General features: G+C 27.8%; 1 pseudogene; it reads right to left on the reverse strand.

The window, feature by feature from the left end:
* Window positions 1–19,225: 19,225 nt before the first annotated feature.
* Window positions 19,226–20,480, reverse strand: LOC129284321 (cytosolic sulfotransferase 12-like; annotated as a pseudogene).
* Between the last annotated feature and the right edge of the window lie 2,118 nt (window positions 20,481–22,598).

The following is a 22,598-nucleotide window of genomic DNA, read 5'->3' on the forward strand; positions in this document are numbered from 1 at the left end:
AGTATGTCTTATTATGATTATGAAATTGAATATATCAAAGGCAAAAATAATCTTGTTGCTGATTATCTGTCCAGATGGAGCCAAATAGAAGAGAGACATGTATGATGACGAATAGTGGTGGTGGTGGTTCACCAACAGGACCAATAATGACCCCAGTAGACCAAGTAATTATGAAGGTGAATATTTGGAGATGAATATGAACTTGATTACTGGACAACTAAATACAAATATGTAATCATTATCTGGAACAGTAGCTTATCTCACAAATGAGGTGAATATCTTGACAAGTAAAGTGGAGGCCTTGGAGAAATCTAAAGAACCATTATCCTAATCCCTTGAATGACAAGTAAAACAAGTAATTGAGTCATCTACTCAAATCCTGATTTATTATTCCAACCTCATAGTCCAATTAGATTTAGTCCAATAATTCCTTTCATTGAAATAGTAAAAGAAGCTCAAAAGTCTAAAGCCCAAATAGTGACAAAAATACCTTAGAATAGTCCATCTACTTCTACCTCTTTTAAGAGAAGAAGTCCAAGCCTAGTAACTTTACCATCTTTTAAGACCTTAGACCAATATAATTTCTTCAAACTCCTTATCAATAAGACCAATCATTTCCTTCTTTCAAACACCAATAATATTAAATATATTTCCCATTATTCCTTTAACAAAGTCATTGTTTATTTGAATACTAATCCTGAACTTGTAAAAAGCCTTTTCAGTTATGACCCTATCCACTCAATATATCCATCTAATGACATATCCAAAATATCAAAACTTCTAGAGTTTATCAAAGAAGCTGCCAAACATTATTTTGGAATTGTAACTCAATATCAGGTTTTTATCCGGTGTTACTCAACAATAGTTAAAATAAATCCTGATAAATTTTATCTACCAATTAATTTGATTAAATTTGGGACTACTAGAAGACCATTCGAGTATGACCAAGAAGAAAAAGAGGACATTATGAATGATGAAGATCTCAGATATAAGATCTCCACTATTAGAGCACAGGAAGTAAACATTATATTCCAAGAACTCAATAGGACAACTATTGCAAACAAAGCTCAGTGGACATACTTCACTGGTCCAGCAACATGTATTTTCTCAGTAGGAAAAAATAGAAAAAATTCAAGAAGCTTCAATAATTGGCATGAAAGATTAAGAAATAATTTGATGGATAATGATGAAGGGACAAAAAAGAAAATATGCCAAGTATTATCTAAATATGCAATTCATAAATGCAAGTATTGTGAACAAAGAAGACAAGCTGATAAGAATTATGAAGACCCTTCTATCAATATGAATATTCTAGATTAGCCTGTCCAAAAATAAGGTCAAGAAGAAAAAGTGCCGACAAATAAGGTTGAGAAGAAAAGTAGGTAATAAGACAAAAGCAATTGCCCACTCTTGAAGAAAAGTAAGTGGCAGACAAAGAGGACAACCAAAGTCAAAAGTTATTTTGTCTCTTGTAATCATTATAGTTATTTCTTTACTTTTCTATTTAGTCAAAAGTAATTTTGTTTTCTTTTAATTATTAGGGTTATTTTTTATTAACAATTAACCATAGTCATATAACCAAAGTTGGAATACCAGCTCTATATAAAGCCATGTAATGTCTGAGGCAAAACACAAGCAACTCATAAGCTCACTTGCCTTTCTGAATTCCAATTCTCTCTTCTCTAGATATTCCTCTATTTATATTAGGTCTTTGTTCTAAACTAAAACTTCTTCTAGTAGGTTGATTTATATTGATATTTAATGTTGGGGTACTAATTTGTAAAGATCTTTGTCTAATATTATCATTAGCTATAAATCCTCTTGAATTATTTTCATTTTCATAATATCCTATAATATTATCTAATTCTAACCTTAGTTGTATAGGTATTGTCATTCTAATTAGGTCTAATTCAATTTCTTGTAATACTGGCATAAAATGTTTATCAATTGTTAATTTTCCTTTATTTCTTTTATAAATATTATGTTCATTTGTAAATACTAGTCCTATCATAGCAGTTATATTTATTGTTCTTAATCCTAGCAATAATTTTATTTCTCCTAATTTATGATAAATTAACAAGATTTTCTTCATATTTTCATTTGCTCTTGAAATGCAAACATTAGTAGTTATTGTAAATTTTAATTCTTGGTATATTAAGTTTTTAGTTAATATTCCTAAAATATTATCTTCATCCATCGGTTATTAATAATTCTATTGGTGAATTTCTTCCTTCTTGAAAATAAGCTTTTACTAATAATTGTACTCCACCAATATATATTTCTGTTACTTCATTTTTAAATGGTAATTTATTAATTTTAGCATCTATTAAGGCTTTACATATTAATGGTATTCTTAATATTCCTTTTATTAATGTTGATTCTATAGGGTGTTTCTTTTTTAAAACTACACCAGCATATTTTTCTTGTTTTTTAAATTTTATAAGTTTTCCTATTTTGTTCATAAAACTTTCATTTTAAAATTCTTCAAGGTTTAAATTTAATTTTAAATCACTTATCTTCTCATATTGTTTTTGATTAAAAGTCATCCTTTTTTGAACTATTCCTTCCTCTACACTTACCACATCTTCATATTCAACATATTCATTATTAAAACTTTTAGGTTCATCTTCTAACCTATTCATCATATACATATAACTCATTTTTCTTCAGATTCACTATTTTTAGTTTCAGTTTCACTAATTATTTTTAATTTATAAATTTTTAGATCTGAATTTTTTAATTTATTTTCAATTTCAAATAATTTCTCATCATATCCTATAGGTTCTAAATTTTTTTACAAGCTTCTTCCATTATCTTTATTATTTTATTATTTTTTTTACTTGAATAGTTAGGTGATATATGTCCTAATTATTCACAATTATAATATTTACATTTTTTAGGTTTTTTATTATAATTAATTTTTATCTTTCCTTTTTTCTTAAAAAATTTTCTTGATTTATATTTATTATGTTTTTTATAATATTTTTCTTTTGGATATTTTCTAAATTTTATTTTTAATTTCTTTTCTTTCTTTTTCTTTCATATTTTTTCTGATTTACATCCCCGTTTATGTCCTTTCATTATTTCTCTACATCTTAGAATTTTTTTATTTGTTTTATAATATTTCATATTTCTCCATGCAGTTCTACATTTATCAGCTATATATTTTCTTAAAAATAATTCTCTTCTTTCCATAGTATCTACTTTATTTAACACATTTATTGGACCTTGTCTTATATTATCTATTATTTCTTCTCCTTCTGAAGTTATTTGATAACTATTATAATAATTATTTAATATTGTATCTGATAATAATTTTGGTAGCTTTCTATAAAATAAATCCAAATAAAATCTTTTTTTTTTAAATCTTCTAATTTTGCTTCATAATAATACTTTTTATATTCACATATAAAAGTATTTAAATATTCTGGTTCTAATGAATATAATTCTATTTCATGTAATATCTTTGTAGCATCTTTTTGTCTACTTATTTCATATATATCTTTAGTTAATCCTCCAAATTCATTTAATAATATTTTTTTGATATTCATCTACTATCATTGCATAATATTCTCTTCTATTATTATAATTTTTATCTGATTTTCTAATTTTTTTCCTAAATTCTTGAGATTTACTATTCCACTAAATTTATACATTTCCTAAAATGTTGTTTCTATTAACATAATTACAGTTTATATGTCTATATGTTTCCTATTAATGCTATTAATGTTGTTTTTTTCTATTCATATATTACTTTGTTATTATCCAAATTACAATATAAGTCTAACTATATTCCTGAATTTGATATTTGTTTATTTTCATATTGTGCTAATGGTGTTAATATAAATTTATTTTTTTGTATATTAAATGTAGCTTGAAAAGGTATATTATTACTTTCTATTTTACTTGATTCTATAAAGTCCATTTGATAATCTGTTTCTCTTTCATATGGTTCTATCATTCTTTCATCTCTTGATTCTTCTGATATTTTACTTGATTCTAAATTTCTATTATTATAAGATGGATCATCTAGATTTGGTGGTCTAAAGTTTTGAGGTATTCCATAGGGCTGTTCATGAATTACTAATTATAAAATTTGCATATTTATAAAAGCTTCATCATAATTATTATTTATTAAATATTTATATTTTTGTTTTATTTTTTTTAATTCTTCTCTTTCTTCATTTTCTTCATTCTCTAATAATTTTTGTAATTCTATTTATAATTCTTTAGATTGACTTTCTATTTCATCTATTCCTTTTGCCATATTTATTTTTACATTTTGCTGTGGTTTTTGTTGTATTTTTTTATTTATAATTATAATTTTCTAACATTATTTCTGCAGCTTTATTTATACTTTTTCATTCTTCTTCATCTATTTCATTTTATCCTCTTAATTCTCTTTCTATTTCTGTTTTTAATTTTTGTTTTATTTCTTTCTCTTTCCTTTCGCATAATCAGTTTCATTTTCTCTATCAAATATTTTTAATTCTAATTTTTCTATTTGTGCATGTATAAACTATATATTATTATTCATTATTTCTTATCCTTTTCTTAATTTTTTTGTTTCTATCCTTGTTTGTTTTATATTTTTATGCATATCTTGTTTTCTTATTTTTTTTCATCAGTCATATATTTATCTTTAACTATTCTCATCATATTTATTCCTAAATATTTTATTATTCTATAAATATTATGACTTATCATACTTTATTCAATTCTTAATCTTTTTGTATCATGTTTGATTTTATCTAATTTTTTATTACAATCTTTCTTTATTTCATATACTTTTTGTTTTAAAGGTTTAGCATATTTTTAAGTCTTATAAACAAATAAAAATTTTAATAAATATATCTTATAATCAATATGAATAATATTTATTTATTTTAAATAGTCTAATTTAATATTAAATTTTTTTTATAAATTAATTATCCTAATGTACTCTAGACAACCAAAATTTAAAATTTTTAAGTTGCAACTTTTTTTAATTTTTTTAATGTGCTGGTTTGAAGATTATATTTATTTTTTATTTATTAAAATTATATTTTCTAAAATAAAAATTCTATAAAATTTGATTATTAAATCTAGACGGTCTAAAATACATTTAAATAATTAATTTATAAAAATTACAAAAAAATTTAAATATTAAATTAAACTATTTAAATTAAATTTATATTGTTTAGATTGATGATAAGATATATTTGTTAAATTTTATATTTTTTATAATAAATATAAAATAAAATGTTAAAATATGGACTGTCCAAATTGAAAACCTAAATAACTCAAATTGCTCATCAAGTAATCTGCACCATGCTTATCTCAAGGATGAGTGCTCATCCTTGAGATGAAATCTGGACCATCCAGATTAAAATCTAGATGGTCCAGATTTAATATATTATTATATATTATATTTATTAAAATAAAAATTATAAAATAATTCTAATAAGTTTTTATTTTTAGTCTAGCCTAGATTTAATTTAGCCGATCTAATATTAAAATTTTTAAATTGATATATACTGATTATTTAAATGCACTATGCATAGTCTTGAACTATATAGAATAAATTTAGATAATCAATATACATTAATTATAAAAATTTTAATATTAAATTAGATCTTTTAAATTAAATCTAAAATATATTAAAAATAAATCATTTATTAAAATTATTTTATAATTTTTATATATTTTTATTTTAATAATTATAATATATAATAATATTTTAAATTTGAACTATTCAGATATTTTATCTTCATGACTCAAATCTCATCTTTATCTGGATGCCTCAAATCTCACCTTAAGGATGAGCAAGAAACTCAATCCCTTAATGAGCACTACAACGAAACGCGGCCTTCAGCTGAAGGCTTCGCTTGAGTTAATGAATACTAATGATGGCGGTGAAAATAAAAACATATTTTGGAGATACATAGGTACGTAGATACAAAAAAGATTTCTGAAAATCCAAAAGGCAAGTTATTATTTATTATTATACGGAGATATAAGATGTCAGCTTAAATATTTTTATAGACAATTTCGAGAGTGCAGCATTCTTCTACCATGTGTATGCATGTATATATGTATATCGGTTTGACATAAACAAATCACCAATTTATATGGATTCAGTCATCGTAGAGTGTGGTAATTTTTTGAGGTGACATGCAATTATTTTATGATGAGATCATTGAGTTTTTTTTTTTTTAAGTGGCTTTCGAAAACGTTCTTGGCGAAACCTGAGTATGATTATGAAGTCAGAATAAATAATAAGATAGACTTACCGTACTTTCTTAATTGTTGGGAAAAATATAATAAAAATGCATTGGTGGCTTGGTGGCCTCCCTCTTGGTCCTTGCCTACCAAGTCCTGTATTTGAATTATTGCGGTGCCAAAATGAACGCTATTATTTTTGCTTCATCCAAGAAAAATTACCATTTTGCCTCTCTATTAAAAAAGAAGAAAAACATTGGAAAATTCTCCAACTACTATAATTTGTTCTAAACTATAAGCTAGTTTCTCATCATCCCGACCAAGGCCAAGCACCATTAGCAACCCTTCTTTAAAAGCTATTGGCCTTTAGGGCCAAAATTAAATGGGTCGGTCTTTCTATGGGGCTTCCTTGTGTAATAAAAGGATTTTTTTCAAGAATTTTAAATCTCACAACTTTCAAGTGATAATCAATAGTGTCATAAAATGAGGCTAACCAAGCCATGCCTAGAATTATATCAAAATCAATTAGATCTAATGCTATCAAATCAATTAAAATTTCTCTACCCTCAAGAGATACTTTACAAGATTTGTATCCACTATAAAAAATAGTGGATTAACAATGAAATTTAACGATGGAATAAATTTTCATCACTAATTCATTGCTAATTCATTACTAATTCTATCACTAAACAGATAGACACTATTACAAAAAAAGCTTATGGAAGTGCTTAATTTTATTCAAGGGAAGTGCTTCATATGGGAACACTCTTAAAGGTTATGTTTATTTTCTTTTAATTTTTTTAATATATCTATAGAAATGCTTATTTTATAAGAGCTCCTAAAGGTTATTTTTACTTTTTTTTTTATTTTTTAAATATAACTTATAGAGTGCTTACTTTATAATCGCTTCAAAAGATAACCTTTAATTTTTTTTAATATAACGTATAGGAGTACATATTTTATAAGCACTCCAAAAGATTACCTTTAATTTTTTTTTAAATTAACCTATAAGAGTGCTTATATATTAAGTGCTCCTAAAGGTCACTTTTAATTTTTTTTATTTTTTTATTGAAACATATAGGAGTGCTTATACATACTTCATTTTCCAAAGTAATTTATGATTAAAGAGTTTTGCTATCTTCTACATCTAATAATAGGAGTGCTTTTTTTTTTAATAAGTGTTCCTAAATAGGCACTTCTAAAGGCAAATTTTGTTGTAGTAAGGAAATTTATTATACTTACTTTTGTGATTCATTTATCACAATCCATATAAATCATAAATTGATCCATTTGAACTTATTAATTAATATAAATTCACAACTATTTATAAATATTCCAACGTAGGGACGTTGGTGGTGGTTTATAAAAACATTGGTGTGTTGATCGATGATGATATAGGAGGATATTTTATCAATTCTTTCGCACTCGCCAACCACTACATACAGCAACAGATATATCAGGTATTTGAAAGAAGATATAAAATATCATCTCAATAATTCTTAATTATTCAATAATTCTAATTCATTAAAATTAAATCCATCAATCTCAGGGTATTATTCAATACACTGGAAGGGGTACCATATATTCATCCAATTCAGAACTTTGGATTCAAACAAAAAGCGAATCAGAGGAAGATTTTTTTAGGAGGGCAAGAACGCTAAGGGTATTGTTAGCCTTGAAAATCTAAATGGACCAACCGAGAATATATGAGCATTCATTTTGGAGCAGGGGAAGTTCGGTCTCTTGTGGGGAAGAAAAGGCATAACTTGAAGAACGAGGCAGGAAGCTTGAACATAAGAAGAACACATTAGTAAAGTCTATTCGCTGCTAAAAAAATATAAATTAATGAGAGAATTTAACAAGAAATTATTTATTCTTCTCTAAAATGTTTAATTAGCAAGGAAATTAGCGAGAAATATTAATTTCATAACTTGACTAAAAATTAGTAAGGAAAAATAGCGAGGGATTATTAATTCCTCTCTAAAATAAGATAATAGTGAGAAAATTAGCAAGGCATTTTATACCTCTCTAAAATGAGAGATTACCGAGGGATTTTATATTCCTCTCTAAAATAAAATAATTAGCTAGGCATTTTTATGCCTCTCTAAAATGAGAGATTAGCAAGGGATTTAATGAGAGATTTTGTATTCCTATCTAAAATAATAATTAGTGAGGGATTTTGTATTCCTGTTTAAAGTAAGATAATTAGTGATGCATTTTTATACCTCTCTAAAATGAGAGATTAGTGAGAGATTTTGTATTTCTTTGTAAAATGAGTGCAGGATTTAATTAGAGATTTGTATTCCTTTCTAAAATAAAAAAATTAGTAAAGTATTTTCATATTTTTATAAATATATAATTAGCAAGAAAAATTTATACCTTTCTAAAAATATATAATTAGCTAGAAAAATATGGAAAGATATTTTTTATCCTTCTCTAAAAAATAATTATATTAGCAAGAAAATTAGCAAGGTGATTTTATGCCTATCTAAATTGAGATAATCAGTGAGATATTTTTATGATTTTTTAATCCTCTTTATAAAAAATTATATTTCTCTTAAGAGCCAATATTAATATAAAAATTTATTTTTTTCTTAATTTTTTGAGAGTAAAATTCGAATTAAGAGCCAATGCTAATATGTTCCCTCCTTTTTTTTTAGCACTTGAATATTGATTCATTAGGAACAGCATTCATGGGTCAGTTCTCCAAGTCTCCAAACCCTCGACATTTTCTCACTAGTTCTCTATTCTTTTATCTCCAGTAGTCTCTTCTGTTCAGCCGCTCCTTGGCAAGATTCCTCTTGCGGCGACACTATGCTCCTCGATTCTTCCTCTGGCGATGACATTCTCAACACAAAACCCCAGATCGATATGCTTTCTTATAACCCCTCTATCTCTTTCCCTATTTCGATTCCGACCTCTGTCATCAAAATCTAGTCATAGGTTCCTCTATTTTTTCCCTTGAATCATGTTCCTTCCCCTCTTCTCTCCTTTAGTTTTCCTTTATGATTGAGTAATTTATCTGTGAAGAGATAGATTTGGACAAAGTGGAATGATTTGTGGTTGTTCTGTATCTGGTTTTGATTTTTCCTGTCGATAATTGATTTTTCTTACCATTAATCAAATGGGGAACCTCTCAACATTTAAACCAGACCTCTCAGATGAATTAACGCATGTCAGTGGAAGTTTGAGAAGCATAGTCATGTTCTGTTTTGCATAGTGAAATTTTTATTTTTGATTATTCAATAATGCCATGGGTGAGGTGAATGCAGCAATTTATCTGTTCTTTTTATGTGGATTTTTTTTCAGAAATTATATGATTTATTAGATTATTTGAAAGCTTTATTGACCACGTTTTTTTAGAGCTATAACTTAGCTACTATAGTTTGGAAGAAAATATTACTACTTGATATGTGTACTAAGTTCTATGGCAAAATTATTGATGCTTAGTTAACAAATATCATGAATGGTCCCCGCATTGATACTTCTTGAAAAATTGGTGTGTGCATTTTATGTTGGAAATTATGGGAAGCTGATGTAATTTCTTTCTTGCTTGCTTTGACAGTTTCCTGATCCTTTGTATTTTGTTTTTTTTTTTTTTTGAGTTAATGAATTCCCACATTGATACTGCTTGCATTGGTCATTACTAAAAACACACTCTTTCCATCAATTGACTTATTGGAGGTGGTAACTCAACAACTATTATGGTTTCATCCCCCACTATATGTTCCTGTGACTATTTTGTAACCATATGCCCTATCTATTTCAAAATATCTATAGCTATGGAAATTTGCCAAATATAAATAGCAAATATTTGAAAGGCTGTTTAGACGTGCGTTATTTTTATAGATGATGCTGAGCTAAAGCTTGTAGAATGATCCTACTAATGAAGTATGAAGCGAATATTTCCTTTACATACATTATACATTCATGCTAGTGATAAATCTGACTTGCACGTTTTGACTACTATATGAGTATTTGTTATGTGTTCATCATCTTTTGAAAGTTTTGATGTGTTGATGTGTCTTCCATTGTTCTTGAGGTTTTGTTGTAATGCTTCCGTGTGATTCGGGAAGAAATTAATGTAGCTTGAAACCTGTGAATTGATGAATGCCTTTTGATACCCAAAATAAATAAATAAGTAAATAAAAAGAACATTGATGTAGCTTTATTTATATGGGCTTCATGAGAACAATATGTTGATCCTTGAAAAGAATATTATGTTTAATAAAATGAAAATATGATTGAAAATATCCTTTGTGTTGTTATGTCTTGCCTTTTCCCAATTGTGACTTCTTTAAGCAATCTTTTATAAATTGATACCTGTCTTTTCATATGAACTACAAATAAATTGTAATGTTAGCAATAATTTTTCATATGTAAGATGAGCCATATCCTATATAATCTTGTCATTATATTTCTTTTGTATGTTTTTATTTGTTCATACATAAAAATTAATTGGATGATTGGATCTAAGTGAAATGATTAAAGCACATTCTCTAAGCACTCTTTTTATTTCTTTTATAATGTAGAAAGCATGAGGGTTGTTTTGTTGATCACATATTACTTATCTAAGTTATTGTTATACCAGCTTGTTTTGTCGATCATGTCCTGCTGCTCTCTGTATTACTTCTCTAAGCAACTATGTATTTCACATTAACAATGCTCCATCTCATACTGCTCCCCAATCTACATCAAGTGTATATAATATTGTTCAAAAACATACATTTGAAGAAGCTGTTAACCGTGCTGTAGAGGAAAGGGTACAACGTGTTCTTAAAGAAAAGATGAACCAAGCATTGGATTAAATATTGTCAGATATGAGACTTTCAATACAACAATACATATTTGGGGCTATTTGAACTCTAGGTGAAAGGGTCTCAACTCCACAGCAAAATGCTAATAGCTCTAATTCCTCTAGGCAACAAAATTCTAATCATGATTGTGCAAATAACTTATGTATGAAGTGTTTTGAACTTACTACATACTTCTTTATATTTTGCTTAACTCTCTATGCATGAATTAGCTTGAACTTTATGACTATAATTAATATAGTATTAAATTTTTGTTATATTAATGTGATTATCGTTTATGATTAAAAGTTTTGATGGATGATTAGCTGTGTGGTTATACAGGAACCAAAATATTAAAAATTTAAAATTTGCAAAATTAAATTAGTGAAGAATCAATGGAGGATTATAAAAAAAAATTTAAAGTTTTAGCGAGAGATAAAGTCCCTAACTAAAGTGTGAATATCTCATTTAGCAAGGGAATGGTGAGCGTCGAAACCTTTGCTATACAAATAGCGACGGATTGGTCGGTGAAATTTTAACCACAATTAGCGACAGATTAGTGAGAAATAGTTTCATCGCTAAATTTAGCAGGGGAAGTAGCCCTTGCTATTTCCTTGCTAAATGGTTAGATTCTATTTTGTTTTGCGAGGGATTTAGCAAGGGATAAGTTTCTTGCTAAATTTAGCGAGGGATATATTCCTTGGCTAAATCCCTCGCTAAATTTAACAAGCCCTTGTTTTTGTGACGGATTTAGCGAGTGCCATAATCCCTCACTAAATGTGATTTAATGAGGGAAATTAGGCATTTAGTGAGGGATTTTTCCATCGTTAAATCTTGTCTTTCTAGTAGTGATTCGCCTAAACTTGTTGAAATATTTAGAAAGCAAGATGCAAGAAGCTTTACTTCGAAGAAGAGATTCGGGATAGTGATATTACCTTCTTCAGCAATCAACAAATCTGTAATGACATGAAGCTTTTATCCAAAATCAATCACTTGAATAAAAGAAGCACTAGTTATGATATTAATTGGAAACCACTTGAATTTAGATGGGTTAGACTAGACATTGATGGTGCTATTAACATTAATGGAGCTATTGCTTGTGGAGGCATCATAAGAAATAATAAAGGAAATTAGATCAAAGGCTTTTCCAATTATCTTGGCTTTCAACCTAGCACAACTGTTGAGCTTATGGAAATCTATAAAGAGCTTATCCTCTATTAGAATGAAAAGTTATACAAAGTTAATGTTTATTTGGATTCGATGAAAATGCTTTCTCCCATCAACTACAACTATTCTAGAAGTCATCCTTTCTCTGACATCATTAAAAAAATTAAAGATCTCACAATGAGAGATTGGGTGGTCATGTTTGATCATGATTATAGAAATTCAAATAGATGTGATGATTGTTTAGTCCATCAGATATCTTACAATAATTTTAATACTATAATTTTTGATGTCACTCTGTATGTTTGTAAAAGTCTCTTAACTCTAGACATGATTGGATTGTAATTTTTTTATACAGCTTGATGTAGCCATGTATTAACAAAAAAAAAAGGCATAACTTGATTGTGAAGACTGATTAATAAAAAAAAGGGGCAAAGAGAGTCTGTGAATGAAAGCACACGAGGATGCGTGGGGGAACAAAAGTTTGAAACGACCATGCGTTTCATTAAAATGAAAGTTTCTTGCTTTAAGTTATTGATACTCCGTATACCAAATAAAAAATAAAAAAATTGTGAAACTCCTGACGTTTACTTGATGAGCACCAAATGTTTTTATCACTGTGCTGAGCATGGTATGCAATCCCAATCTCACCGGCCTCCCCTCCTCCCCTGTTTTCTGATCCAAGCGAGGTTGCCTCCAAAACCCCAAACCAAATATGGGTGTTTTTTTATATTTTTTATATTATATATTTATTTACCGTGGAAAGTAAAGAATTAAATATAGAAACTGTTGATAGGATTACACCATCACAGAATGATTGAGACCACACAAGGGCAACAATAATGTTGAATCGTGTGCTATCTATCTGTGTTGTCTTTATCAAACCGCGTGGGGCGATAATAAAGGACGAAGACTTTGTGCATCCATCATGGTTGCGTGTTTGGAACAAAATCTATCAAATTTAAAAAGCATTTGTCATTTTTTTTTTCTCAAACTGATGACCCTTGTAAAATTAAAATTTTTATTTTCAGGAGACAAACATGTTTGATTAGTTACAACTGCAATATATACTTAACCAGTTTTCTTAAATATTGAATTAGATTATTTTTTCCTTATATTTGAAATAGGAGTACTATTTGTAAAAAGCATCAGTGAATGATAATGCAGGAACAGATTTTTCTTAGTCCTTTGTACTGAACCATTTGTTTTTTAGCTGGGGGCGGGGTTTGGAATGCAGACATCCTTACAAGATTCTGTGTTATATTTGAAATTGATCGAGACGTGGACCACAGGGACCAGAAGTCCAGATAAGAGGCCCGCGCCATTTCATTTTTCGTGCTCATCACCCTAATGATTAGGGCATCAAATCTAAACAATCTAAATTTAAATAAAATTAAAATCATCTAAATTTAAATTTTATTAAAATAACAATTATAAAATTTTTAAATGAATTTGTTAATCATCAATTTAAATAATATAAATTTAATTTAGACAGTTAAATTGAATATTATTTTTTAAAATTTTTATAAATTAATTATCTAAATATATTCTTAAAAGTTTAGATATAATATTAAAATTTTTAATAAATTTTTAAATTTTTCATGTGATAAATACAATATGAAAAATAAAGATAATATTCTGGAACTTTCTAAAAACTAATTACCTGTTAAAAAATTAAAATCTGAATAGTTCACAATACATCTAAATAGTTAATTTATAAAAATTATAATATTAAATTTAAAAAATTTAAATTAAATATAAATTTTTAAAATTAGTGATAAAATAAATTTATTAAAAATATAAACGATCATTGTGTACTTTGCAAATAAATTTTTTTTATGCACTTTTTTGTTTTCAGCCATTAAATAACATGCATAGTAAAGCTACATAAAAGACAGGACGACATTGGGTTTCATCCTAACTCAAAATTTAATCTCTTTCATGAAAAGGACTGGATTAGGTGACCCATAGTCCGGTTTTATCCAGTGATAACCCGAAAATTAACAAGACCGGACTTGATTCATAAGACTGGGAGGTTAGTTCTGTCAGTCCAATATTTACTTAGCTTTTTTTTCTTTTTATTCTATGAGAGGCAATAATTCATTTCAACATAATAAACTTAATTAAAATAATAAAAAAACTTATAATAATAATAAATTCATAATAATTCCAACAATAAGAAAAAATATTTCTGTTATAGTCCAAATGATTTAAATTTATAATTTTAACAAAAGCAGCACTCAATAAAATTTAACAACATTACATTACAACAATAATTTAGAAACAAACTCAACAAATCCTCGTACAATTATCTCCTTAGTATTAATTACACTTCAAACATTTGCCAAAAATAAATTAATTATAATTATAATAAAAAAATTAATAGCACTGGACTAGATCAATTGGTCTGAATGCCTAGTCTCTTATCCAGTCCAACCCGAAAAAATAGTCTGGTCTTTTCAATCTTTTGATCCTGAAGGACCAGTGTCTATATAAACCGAACAAGACTAAAATTATCTCGAGTTGAACTAAATCAGATAAGACTGAAAGACTTTTGTACAGTCCTAATGCATAGTCATAATTACCCACTTTGCTGTACAAAAAGCTACATGATCCAAATCTTCGAAAATGTGAGATGTTTTTTTGTCAATGACAAAAAAAAAATGGAATTATACCTTGCAAAAAGCTATCTATTAACCAGTTTTAAAATAAATGCAATTTAATTTTTTACGCAACCAACGTATAGAATAGAGTTTGCTTATACATAAATATTTTAAGTTAACTCTTACTATTAACTCTTAATTAACAAAATATATATTATTATGTTAAAATTTCATTTCAGCTGCTGTATGATTTTTTACCTTCTCTAACATAAATGTTTGGCATTTTATTTATTATAATGATCTTGAAATATTGATTGATTAGTATTTGTGCAATGCACAGGATTTGAGTTTAATTAAATCAAGTTTTTTGTAAATTTTAAAAGTGTTTTAATTTGGAAAAATTTAATCATTCATTAATAATTTTAATGTTCAGAAACTAGCATATATGTTTTTATTTATGCTTATCATTTGATTTTGATTTATCCAGTGCCATCGACAAATAGGGAGTACAAAGTGTAGATATTATATCATCCGTTATATGCAAGAGATTATTCAATTTGGTACCAATAAAATTTTAGACTTGGTATGTTGTTATTTAATCTCAGTGAAAATTTAGGGAGTACAAAGGATTTGTAAGTTGGCATATATAATGAAAATTTTATGAAAATTTGTAACTTTTTAACAGTGAGTACCCTTAGACTAGTGAACAAATAAATATCATTCAAAATAGTTTAGCAGGTCAACTTCTTCAAGAGTTATTCATGTGTAGTCCAAGATTTTATAGTCTTTTCATTATAGTTGGAATTTTACCTAGATTTATAAAAGAGTTAGATGAATGTAGATAGAGCTAAGAAACAGGCGAGTTCGACCCTTATGGGCCTAAGTGCTAGCTCGTAAGGGCCTAAGCTCTTAAACTTAATTTTTTATTTTTCACCTCTATTCTAAGGTCAAGCTCTTATTTGAAGGGTTTAAGGTCGGGCCTACAAGCCTTTTTTTTTTGGAGAAACTTAAAAAAATAAAATTAAATTAAATATTATAAATTAATTAAAATATTCTAAAATTTAAAAATCAAAATTATCATAATCTTTTAGAAATAGACAGCACACATTTAAAAGTCTAGTAATAAAATTTAAATCTTAATTAAAAAATAGTTCATTTTTTATAAATATACAAACATAATAATTATAAAAAAATTAAAAATATAAAAAATGCTGTACTATACACTAATATTTATTAAATTATATTAAATTAATTTTAAAATAAATTAAAATTAATAATAATATAATCCGTGTAGGATCAGAACTTAGGCGAGTTGGTCCTTGGTTTTAAACGCATGTTTCACTAAAAAAAAAATTAATAATTGCTTGGCTCTCATGGGCCCATGAGGGCCTAAGCTCTTAAATTCAATTTTTCATTTTTTTACTCCTTTTCTAAGACCATGCTCTTATTTGAAGGGATTAGGGCTAGGCCCACAAGCCCTTTTTAAAAAAAATTAAAAAATAAAATAAAATAAAAGCATTATGAATTAATTAAAATATTTTAAGTTAAAAAAAATTAAAATTATCATAATCTTTTATAAATTAGACAGCATACATTTAAAAGTCTAATAGTAAAATTTAAATCTTGATTAAAAAATAGTTTATTTTTTATAAACATACAAACATAATAATTATAAAAAAATTAAAAATATCAAAAATGTTATACCGTATATTGATATTTATTAAATTATATTAAATCAATTAATAATAATATAATGCGTGTAAGATCAAAGCTTCAGGCGAGCATGTTTTTGGCTTTAAATGCGTGTATCACTAAAAAAAATTAATAATAATATAATAGGGCTTAAAGGGCTGCTTAGGCCAGTGCCCTTTTTTATAGGGCTTATCAAGGTTAGGCCTTCAAGCCCGATTACTTTAAAAAAATTATTTTTAAACTCCAAACTTTTATTTAAACAAAGCCTTCAAGCCCGGCCCTTATTTCTGACTCTAGATATAGACTCTATTTAGTATATTGTGGTAGCTAATTTGTTGGATTTTGATTGTAAATATTAAATATTTGAATAGGTGATAATGGTTTTGGTGTTCCATTGTTACATGCTTATGTTGTCATTATTGTTTGTTGGACACTTTGGTTATATATGTTGGGCTATTGCTATTGTGATAATTTGCAGGTTCAAATTGACTATAAAAAAATACTGAATATTTATTTTTTCAAAAAAAAATAAGCAACATCACTTTTTTAAAAAAAGAATATAGTTTATAGGAAGAAGTTCAATTAAGAACCATGGTAGCTACTAAATTTCAAGTGGGTTTAGAAAAATTTTGAAATTTTAGTTCAGCCTATGGGAGAAAAGTCAAAAGAATTTCAACATTGCAAAGACCAAAATACCCTTGGCTTGTTACGTAGAATCACTCGTTATTAATTTTCTTACTTCACTTGTTAACTTACCAATATCAATTGTAAATTATATCCGTTTTTCAGGCAATTAGTAACCTTAGTTGGTAATTTTCTATTTATTAATATTAGTTATAAATTACAAGACATATTGGTAATTTACATATGATATTAGTAAATTATAAGACCTATCAGTAATTTACAATTGATGTTAATAACTTAATAAGTAAAATTAGCAATTTAACAACTGATCTTGCCGCTTATGATTAAATAATTGATGTCAAGTCTTAATATTGCCATGTCAACTAATGTAATTTATAACTCATATTAGTAAATGAACAAGTAGAGTAAAGAAATTAAAACTAGTGATTCTACAGAATAAGTAAAGGGTATTTTAATCTTTTCACAATTAAAAATCTTTTAACTTTCCTCCCCTGAACTGAACTAAAATTTTAAAAAAATTTTAGACCACTTGCAATTCAATAGTTATTGTGGTCCTTAACTAAAATTCTTCCCAATTTAAATGAATCGCATCATTTTTATACTTAAAAGTGACTAGGTTTCAAACAAAAACCAAGTTACTTTTAAGTGTAAAGAGCTCTGTTTCTTAAAAAAATGACATCTTTTTAGAGAAACTACATCTTTCTTTCTAAAAAGTAACATGATGTATCTCATCCACATCCCTTATAAAAGTAAAGTAGATAAAATAAATTTTTAAATTGCCCTGATCTATATCCCCAAATGATAGTTGTGAAGTGCCCTAAAAAAATGACATGAAAAACTTTTTCTGTAATAGTAAATATACAAAAACTGTTGCTAATATTTCCATTAAGTAACACTTTTCAAATTGTTATAAATAAAATTGTTTTTTTAAAAGCAAACAAATGTTGTAGTGTGGATTATGACTAACTAGTATGAGTGGACAGCACAAAAATGAAAAAAATTAATGAAACACAGGCCAATCTGTGCAACTCATGAGCTAGCCTGAGCTCGCGTGCTTCGTGATGCGGGCTAACCCAACTCATTTTAAATAACATGGTTTTTTTTCTCTCTCTCAATCCACCAAATTCAGCAAGTAAATAGGCTAAGCTCATATCTCCAACTCAACCTATATAATTAAAGAGAAGAATTAAATATAGATGATGAAGGTAGTGAAATTGTTGATAGGATTATAGAATGATGGAGACCGAAGAAAGGCAACAATAATGTTGAAGGCGAAATTAAGTACTGAATCGCCGACCATATACCTATGGGAAGTGGGGACTCTTCAATTTTTTTCCCTCCATTTTCCTCCACTTCCTTCATCCCCACCATTCATTAATTTTATCATTTAAAAAATTTTTAATAAAAAAATTTGAATGATGGGGATGAGGGAAGTGGAGGGAAAGGGAGGGAAAAAAATAGAGACACCCTTGGTCCATATCTGTGTTGTCTTTATGAAACCACGTGGAGCGATAATCAAAGACCAAGACTACATCATCATGCTTGCGTGGGTTATGACGAATATTATTGGAAGGATTTTTGGAAGAAAATCTAAAACTGCAACTCAATAATTCTAAATCAAATAATGAAAGACAAATGCTGCAAATGCACAAAACAAATTGAGTGTGGGGAATGACGAATATTATTGTTGGCTATGAGTATATTCGAGTGCATTTTTATCTTTAATCCTCTAAAGTAACTTGAGTAATTTGGTGAAAGTAGAGAATGATGTAAAGAAAATCCAGGGTCTTATATACTTCACACAATATGCGAGTCCTCAAAGGTGAATTTATCTCTCTTTTCACTTCACCTTACAAAGATGGCGTCAACATTTATTTGGGCATGATCACTTCCTCCCAATTTCACAACATATAATACATAGCTTGGTAAGGATCATAATTGTTTCATGGCTTCGTATGTCCCAATTCTTAATATAGTTCCGTTTGTTATATAATGTAATATCTGATACTTGAAAATCATTTTACACAAAGGATATAGTAAGACAAATATTGTGAACAAAAAAATGATGGGCTTCTTACTCGAGAAACATTAAAAATTTCAAAAGAGACAAACGCTGCCCATAGAAACTTTTACCTCAACTTCTTTGGTATTAGTAGACTAGATGTTCTAGAGAACGTACAAGGATCTAAAACTTCAATCCATGTTTCCCCAGCTTCTCATGAATAATAACATCAAGATGTTCGATCATGCCAGATGTAAGAAAATTTCTCCAATCACCAACTTCACCACGCCTAAAGAAAGCCTTATTCTCGATCCCAAACCTCACTTTTCCACTCTTATTCACTTCCAAATTACTCAAATTCTCAAAACTACAAAGCATCAATATATTTTCCACAACATTATCACTCTCTTCCTCCTCAGAAAAACCAGATCCTATAAACTCAGCAAGTTCTTTCAAAACTTTGACTGGTTTACCCTTCAGCTCCTCAAACCTCACAAACATTATTTTCTCTGGCTTGTCTAAACTCTCCTTGTGGTATCCCAACATGTGATCCCAAAACGGTCCAAAAATATTCACTCCCCGACAAAACTTGTCGAATGAGTCCTCAATTGAAATCGATCCTCGGGTTTCTGGTCTTAACTTGTTTGCAAATTGCCACATCGAGACAAACAAGTCTTTAGGGTTCCTACACAAGTAAATAATCTTGCATTTTGATCGCTTCACAGATTCTGGCAACAAAACGTATGGGAGATGGCTTGAAAAGAGCCTTGGTGATGGGTACGAGCTAAAATCAGGCATGGCTTCTTCGTAGTAGAGATTGATATCTAAGAAAGGTACAAGATCATGAGGGTTAGTAGTAAGGAGAGGGTGAAGGAGACAAGTTCTGGTCGGATCTTTGTGTTGGTTTGGGTCATAGGTCTTGCGATTGAGAATCGCAAAGGTGAGAGCTTTGAGCCAAATTGTGCCCGATTTCGGTGAGGTGACGAGGAGGATGTCAGAATCATGAGCTTGAAAGTGGTTTCGACAATTGAGAAATCCTTGCAAATGCCTTTTCGTGAACCAGAAGCCATTGTATTGATGGAGCTTGATGTTAATCCAATCCGATTCAGAGGGTAAGGTAGCAATGAGATCCTTGCATTTTGGGATAGCTCTTCGTCTTCATGGAGGTACTTGGGAAGAACCAGAAGATCACCGGGTTGAGACTTTTCTGCTGCTGCCATGGTGATGCTGTATAGATGCATATAGTGTACGATGCGTAGAGTGATAGAGATAACAATTAGACATAGAGAATGATGTGAAGGAAATGCCACAAAACGAGGCATTTTCCCCCCAAGGCAACCGTAAAAGGGAGGTGTTAAGCTCAAGATTGTGGGCCAAGGTGGGCAATTTATAAGTATCTCTCTTAATCCAAAGGCCTGTTCTTATTTTGATGAGTCATAAGATACAATTCATCTAGCCGTTTCTTGTATTATAAAAAATCATTGGCCTTAAAAAAAAAAAAAACTAAACTGTGATATGCTCTCCTTTTTTTTATAACTAAAACTATCAAATTTAAAAAACATTTATCATATTCTTTTTCAAACTGATGCCCCTTGTAAAATAGAAATATATTTTCAGGGGACAAACATATTTAATTAATTACAACTGTAATATATACTTAACCAGTTTTCTTAAATATTGAATTCGATTATTGTTTTTCCCTTATATTTAAAATAGAGGGAATACTATTTATAAAAAGCATCAGTGAATGATAATGCAGGAAAAGATTTTTTTAGTCCTTTGTGCCGAACCGTTTGTTTTATAGCTGGGGGCAGGGTTTGAAATGGAGACATCCTTACAAGATTCCCTGTGATATTTGAGATTGGTGAGACGAGGGCCACAGGGACCAGAAGTCCAGAAGAGAGGCCCGTGCCATTTCATTTTTAGTGCTCATCACCATAATGATTAGGGCATGAAATCTAGACAATCTAAATAAAATTAAAATCATCCAAATTTAAATTTTTTATTTTTTATTTATTAAAATAAATTTTTTAAGTAAAATTTTTTAATTATCAATTTAAATAGTACAGATTTAATTTGGACAGTCAAATTGAATACTTATTTTTTAAAATTTTTATAAATTAATTATCTAGATATATTTTTAAAAATTTATACATAATATTAAAAATTTTTATAATTTTTATAATTTTTTATTTGATAAATACAATATGAAAAATAAATATAATATCTTGAAACTTTCAAAAAACTATATTTTAAAAAAAATTACGTGTTAAAAATTTAAAATTTAAATCGTTCAAAGTACATATGAATAGTTAATTTATAAAAATTATTAAAATTTTAACATTAAATTTAAATTATTTAAATTAAATAAAAACTATTTAAATTAGTGATAAAACAACTTTGTTAAAAATATAAATCATGATTGTGTGCTTTGTAAATGAGAAGTTTTTTCATGCATCTCTCTCTTCTCCGCCATTTGATAACATGCATAGTCATAATTACCCACTTCTCTTTACAAAAAGCTACTGGACATGATCCAAATCTTGGAAAATGCTAGATGTTTTTTCAGAGTTAATAGTCGTGTCAATGTCAAAAAAAAAATGTAAATTTTATTTTTTACGCATCCATCGTATAGAATAGCGTTTGCTTGTACATGAATATTTTAAATTAACTCTCACTATTAACTCTTGATTAATAAAATATATAGTATTATGTTAAAATTTCATTTCAGCTGCTGCATGATTTTTTACCTTCTCTAACATAAATGTTTGGCATTTTATTTATTTTAATGATCTTGAAACATGGATTGATTAGTATTTGTGGAATGCGGGATTTGAGTCTAATTAAATCAAATTTTTTGTAACTTCTAAAAGTTTTTTAATTTGGAAAAATTTAATCATTCGTTAATAATATTAATGTTCAGGAACTAACATATATGTTTTTATTTATGCTTATCATTTAATTTTCATTTGTCTAATGTCATCAATAGATAGGGAGTACAAAGTGCAAATGCTATAATATCCGTTATATGTAAGATATTATATTCAATTTGGTACCAATAAAAATTTAGACATAGTACGTAGTTATTTAATCTCAATGAAAATTTAGGGAGTACAGAGCCTTTGAAATTTGGTAGATATAATGGAAATTTGTAGCTTTTTGATAGTAAATATCCCTACACTAGTGAAAAAAATGAATGACATTCAAAATAGTTTAGCAAGTCAATTTCTTTAATAGTTATTTACATAAGGGTTAAGGTGTAATGTTGCCCTTAAACTATTCTTGAAAAAGCAATGTTATCTCTAAATTATTCATCGTAGCAATATTGTCCTTAAATTAATCAAATTGGAGCAATGTTATCTCTGTAGTTTAAACGTCCATTACTATACCTAGTGGGACCCACTTTTTATGAGTTAAGGTGTAATTTTACCTCTAAACTATTTTTAGAGGAGTAATGTTGGCCTCACCATTTAAAAATTATAAAATTAAATAAAAATA

The sequence above is a fragment of the Prosopis cineraria genome, unplaced genomic scaffold, assembly GCF_029017545.1.
Source record: "Prosopis cineraria cultivar Desert tree isolate PC_DT_omini unplaced genomic scaffold, ASM2901754v1 PC10, whole genome shotgun sequence".
Classification (NCBI taxonomy): Eukaryota; Viridiplantae; Streptophyta; class Magnoliopsida; order Fabales; family Fabaceae; genus Prosopis; species Prosopis cineraria.